General features: G+C 39.9%; 1 protein-coding gene across 2 annotated transcripts in view; it reads left to right on the top strand.

Moving 5' to 3' along the window:
- The first annotated feature begins 835 nt into the window (after positions 1–835).
- WSCD1 (WSC domain containing 1) overlaps positions 836–6273 on the top strand; it is a 249912-nt gene continuing 244474 nt past the window's right edge. Inside the window, exon 1 of one of the 2 annotated variants that reach the window (XM_056558435.1) lies at positions 836–1159. The gene's annotated coding sequence lies outside the window, so the exon portion shown is untranslated. The remainder of the gene's footprint in view (positions 1160–6273) is intronic. The other variant, XM_056558436.1, reaches the window with a different exon arrangement.

Genomic DNA, 6273 nt, shown 5'->3' with positions numbered 1-6273 from the left:
TGACTACATAAACTAGAACAGTGTTTCCCAAGCAGTGTGCCTCCAGCGGTTGCAAAACTACAACTCCCAGCATGCCCGGACAGCCAACGGCTGTCCGGGCATGCTGGGAGTTGTAGTTTTGCAACAGCTGGAGGGCCACTGCTTGGGAAACACTGAACTAGAATAATAATCATCATGATCAACATCATCATAATACTATTAACAAAAATCATATCCTACATTATTTTTAACTTTAGTTTCAAAAATATTCAGTCTGGGCATGCTGGGAGTTGTAGTTTTGCAACAGCTGGAGGCACACTGCTTGGGAAACACTGAGCTAAAATAATAATCATCATGATCAACATCATCATAATACTATTAACAAAAATCATATCCTACATTATTTTTAACTTTAGTTTCAAAAATATTCAGTCCGGGCATGCTGGGAGTTGTAGTTTTGCAACAGCTGGAGGCACACTGCTTGGGAAACACTGAGCTAGAATAATAATCATCATGATCAACATCATCATAATACTATTAACAAAAATCATATCCAACATTATTTTTAACTTTAGTTTCAAAAATATTCAGAATTGTTTGCATTTTTACAACAATAATAATAATAATAATAATAATAATAATATTTATTGTTATTATTACTTGTAAGTCTACCAGCTGTCTCTGTTATGCACTGCCAGCCATGGTATACTGCAGGGAGCCCTGTGCCCTGTGATCAGTTCCTTACACACAGGGATCAGAAGCATTTTGCATAGCAGTGTATGGAGAGCAGAGGTCCCGCATTGCCCCAGGCAGAGCACAGGTGCAGCCCGGGTCTATGTCATCTTCATGCATCTCGTCTGCTGTGGTCAACAGTAGTCGCTAGGACCCCGCAGATGTCTGAGTGGATGGCAGCAGCAGCAGCAGCAGTGAAGGGCAGCACTGAGCATGCGCGGATTGGGGCTTGTAGCTAGCTGCTCGGTTAGTTACTGATATAAACAGCTGGAGGTAGTGGAGCACACAGAATGCATGCAGGCACGGAGCACTGTGTGACTACTGAGTAGATCTCACCCTGTGCATGGGCACAACAGGCTGGCATGGGATGCCACAGGGAGCTGGAATTATCCTCTGCTTCTGCATAGCCTATTGGAGTGTTACTTTTTCCTCCTCCTATATGTCACAGGTAAGTTTTCTGTGGTTCCATCCCTGTCTTCTGTACATCTGTGGGTATCAGCAGACTCCACTCTCAGCTATTCCGCTGACTAATCTATAATTGCACAATATTTTCACTTTTGCGTAGTATTCTAGAAGAAACATCTTATCCTGTAGTGGAAGCCTTGTCTCATTGTATTCTATTGGCACCATACTATACCAAAATGTGCCTTCATTCATCTCTCAGTGTAACAATATTGCTTATGTATCTCTTAAACATCTTACACATTGGGATCATGTAGAATAAATGTTTGTTTGTGTATTTATTTGTTTATTTATTTATTATTTTTAATATGTCTCAGCTGTGGTTAAAAAGTCTTACCCTGTATAAGAAATAATGTGCCACATGGGACTAATCACAATTAGGATTTGCTATCATAATGTTTTGTGCTCTTAAAATGTCACATATTGGTTTTTTACGTATATGCCACCTTAATGCCATAAGTGTCGAAAACAGCATAAAAAGTCACACAAACTGGTTTATAAGGGTGCATGTGACTGTACTGTAGCATTTCCCTCCACTTTTTATACACTGGCAGAATAGGATTGGAAAAGCCTTATTGGGCAATATGATCTTGGGCAGATGTATTGCACCACATTGTGTTTTGAGCCATTCTTGGAAGTTTCGTCTGTGCCCCCTGTCAGTAGAGATGGTTTACCTCTTTACTCTGACTTGTCTGTCCTGTTGAATCAGCTTCTATTCACAATGTAAGTCTATTGGTACCCATCACCGTCATAGAGTATGCAGATTGTTCCCACTCAGTGGCAGGCATGGTTAGCTCCTTGTATTTGTGATTTCCACCCATTGCACTCATTACCTTCCCCTACGCCTTCCCAGGTTGGCAATGTGGGACTGTTCATTATGCACAAAGCTATATACAGTACATGGCGGATACTATATAAATAGAATGCAAATGGTAATTGCAGATCATAAGCACACCAGGAATATAACTGTGGCTTGGGAAAAGAAATTGGTTAAATGCAGTTATTTTTATGCTTCACAGGGGGACAATTTATCTTTTTTTTTTGCTTGCATAGTGGGAGTTGTGTTTCTTTAAGATGCTGAGGCTGCAGGAGCAGAATAATATTAAATGTGAATGTTCTGAATGTAACACATTCTGAATGGTTGTTTAACCCGCTGGGTGCCAGGATAAAGATGCCACCCCTTATCACGCCTAGTATTACAACTCTTTTTATCTAGCTATTTATACATCCAATCCATATTGTGTTTATGTCTCCTTTTTATGCACTGCGTCCAAAGTTTTATTCGGTTTGACTGAGGTTTAGTCAATGGGATGCATCATCCAAACCTTAGTAGACTACTGGGCTATACTTGTAAAAATGCATAAGGAAATCCATAACTTGTGAAATTGCTTAAGAAAACATTGACATTAAGTCATAGTTCTAAATCATATTTAATCCTTCCATTACATGTAGATTTTGATTTAGTGTTTCTGGGCAGGACTGTAAATTAACCTTCTTAAACAGTATATGTAAAAAAATGATCTGGCAATGTGAATTATAGTGCAAAAAATATATTACCAATATATAATGAGCTCAAAGTGCCAGTTTGAAATTGCCTTACGGAAAGTTCTAAAATGAGAAATGATAATAATATGCATTAATTTGCTTCTTGCCCTGAGAAAACAGAATATTATGGCGTGACAGTGACAAAGAACATGACTAGAATTCTGGGAAACTGCTTTGTTCCTGCATAAACTTATTCTTTTGACATTACTATAATGACTGTATATATAAGATATAGCAGCAGAACTTATATGTTATTTGCTTATTTGTGCATCTGCAAGTTATGTAGCTAGATGATTTATCTAGTATGATTATCTGTTTTACATGTATGTGTGTATGACTATAACTTAAAGGCAAACACTAATAATTCTAGGTGTTACTTTGTTTGTGCCAATGTCACGTTATCTTATCCACAATGCTTCGAAGGGTCAGCCAGTCTCTAGTGCCAGGCTATATATTGTGTCCTAAAGTTCCTGGGAGCCTCTTGGGAGAAGGATTCCCAACCTATCTTTTCATTGCTTTGTTTTGCTTGAAGTTTCCTTCCAAGCCATACACAGTAGGCTTATTGTTTGGAGAGATCAATCAGGCACTCAGTGTAACACCCTCAGTCCAATGGTAGATGGCAGCCCATGAGCTATTGAAAACATTTACACAGGCAGCGTAGTCAATTTACATTATTCTAAATTCCATTTATAGTACTGTATCAGTTACATCGCTTTGAACAAGGTTTCAATTACAGATCTGATTTCTCTATGTTCTTTCTGAATAGATTTATTTTGCAATGCTATATTTCTATGCGTTCTACCGGCCACTGAATGGTCTAGAGAAGTCTCTGTTCACACATACTCAGGAATTCCTTTTTTCAGTATGTGAATGAATATTCTAGGGGGCTACTCGAAAGCTCACAGAGGACCTGTCATTTTTGTTTTATTTGTGCACATTTCAGTAACTGTGTCTTTAAGGGACTTTGTCATTCAAAGTAATTAAAAACATATCAAGGACAAATCTTTGCATAGAAGTATATGACTCTCAAACACTAGATATATGAACAGAAGTCAATTTCTCCTCCATCAACATTCACACAAGACTTTAAAGGGTACTCCGCTGCTAGACATCTTATTCCCTATCCAAAGGAAAGGGCATAAGATGTCTGATCGCAGGGGTCCCGCTGCTGGGGCACCCTGTGATCCCAGCAGCACCCGGCGTTCAAAACAAACACCGGGTTCCTGGTGACAGTGGTCATGACGTCACGGCCATGCTTCTCCTGACATCATGCCATGCCCCCTCCATTCATGTCTATGGGAGGGGGTGTATCGGAAGACACACCCCCTCCCATAGACAAAAATGGAGGGGGTGTGGTATGACGTCACGAGGGGGCATGGCTGTGATGTCATGATCACGGCCTCTGGCTCTGAGCATTCTGAACAAAATGTTCAGAACGCTGGAGCTCCGGAGTACCCCTTTAAGAACAATAAGAGCTATCTTGCCTTTTTTTTATTGTCTTGGGATGCAGCAGAAACGTATTAACAGATCAGATTTTTCCTAAGAATGAATACCCATTATAATAGTGCTTACTGCTTAGTGCTAAAAATTGTGTTTTTTAAGGGCCCTTATAGATGGGTTGACCTGTGCCTGTAAACGTGCGCCAATCTAAGAGTTACATGGCTCGGTCATCATTTGCTCATGGCCGCCAAATGATTGGTGGATCATTTGTGAGGTCCATAAATGTCATTGTTGTCAGCAGTATGTCATCTATAACACAGGTGTGGCTGTCTAACAGTAGTTTTTAGATGTGTAGCAATACTTGGATGGGCCTGGTTTCTCAGGGTGCCTATGAGCACTGCATTATTTTCGCATGGATCATTTTGTAAATTTTACATTGAAATCTGCATAAAACTGCATGAATTGTTTTCCAGGGGAATCTATATTTGAAAATTGGATTTGAAAACAAAGGGAGAACTCTACGGTACTCAAGTTTATCATCACTATGTTACCTCTATTTGTCCTATAGGGAATATAGACAGGAGTTGTCTGGAGAAATTAAAGGTAAAACATTTTCTTTAGTGCAGTCTATCTCTATTTGGCCTAAATAAAGGTATGTGAAGGTCCCTGGGAAAACCTGTGCTGGGAAATGGAGAATAATACTAGAATACGGCACTTATTTAAGTAAAACCTCCTTAATACTGTCCCAAGTAATGCCATCATACAGTGCACATATAATACTGCCATTCAGTGCATTTATTATAGTACTATACAGTAAGCACAGAACAATACCATAGTAGTATTCCTAAATAATACGAGCACTTTCGCCTTGCAAAGGCCATGGCAAGGCCAGAATGGCGAAGTCTTCAGAGTAATCGCTCTTTTTTTGGTCATGGACACTGGGAGAACTTTATTTTAGAAAATTGTATATATGCCTTGTAACGCTGAACTAGAATGTCCACTGACATCCACAGAGCAGTCCCTAAAATTCCAACTGGATGATTTGAAAATTTGTTTTTCCTCTACAATAATAATAATTCCTAATTTACATTGGCCCCTGTCCTAAATAGCAATCACAATCTCAATCTCATCTTATCTTATCAGTATGTTTTGGAGTGTGGTGCCCACTGGAGTACCTGGATCAAATAAAGGGAGAACATGCAAACTCAGTGCAGATGATATCTTTAGTGAAATTCAAACCCAAGACCCAAATGCTCTAAGGCAATAGTTCTCACCACTGTGCTGCCCATTTCTAAGACATTCAACAGAGGTGCCCTGGGTGACATTCTGGTTACAATGCATCTACAAATAAATACTCAGTATGTAAGCAGTTTATGGTCAGGATCAGTTGTTTTAAACATGGTTGCCGTTCAGGAAAGATATGTTCATTAGATTTATTACATTTGCATTCACTATTTTGGATATCTACAGGGAGCCAGGCTAACTTTCTTTTGTAGGGCAAATATATTACTAGAAATGTATACTGCTTAATGACATTTATAGCAGTATGCAAGTAAGAACTGTTACTCACCTCACTAATCCCCTGCCGCTGCTATTTTGGTTTAATGTGTCCCTTCTGATCTCCACTTCCTGGTTTCATTGTGACACACAGCAAATACCTAATTAGCCAAACTGTGACGATTGACCAGTGATCGGCTGAGCTGGTGAAGTGAAAAAAACTGTGACCCGTAGCCAAATGTGACCTGAGCTAAGAGCTCTCAGCCCTTCTCAGGGCTGAGGATTAGGGATAGGGGTTAGGATTAGTGGTTAGGATTAGGGTTAGGGCGTAAGAGAAGAAAAACAGAAAAGTGAGCCCCTGTGCGGAGGGTCACATTCCACTACAGGGGCACAGTTTTCTTCATTACACTGGCACTAATTATGTCTAGAGATTGGACCAGGAAGGGGAAATCAGCAGGCACACAGTGATCATTGAAATAGCAATTGTGGGGATTGGTGAGGTGAGTATTTCTCAGACAACCCCTTTAAAGGAGAACTCCGGAATATAAAAATTGACCCCCATACTGCCGGCACTAAAAAAATAAAGATGTACATACCTTCCTCCGCTCCCCCGGTGCC

The sequence above is a fragment of the Hyla sarda genome, chromosome 2 (genome assembly GCF_029499605.1).
Source record: "Hyla sarda isolate aHylSar1 chromosome 2, aHylSar1.hap1, whole genome shotgun sequence".
Lineage (NCBI taxonomy): Eukaryota > Metazoa > Chordata > Amphibia > Anura > Hylidae > Hyla > Hyla sarda.
The sequence above is the reverse complement of the archived record's forward strand: the minus strand, read 5'-3'. Positions and strand labels throughout refer to the sequence as shown.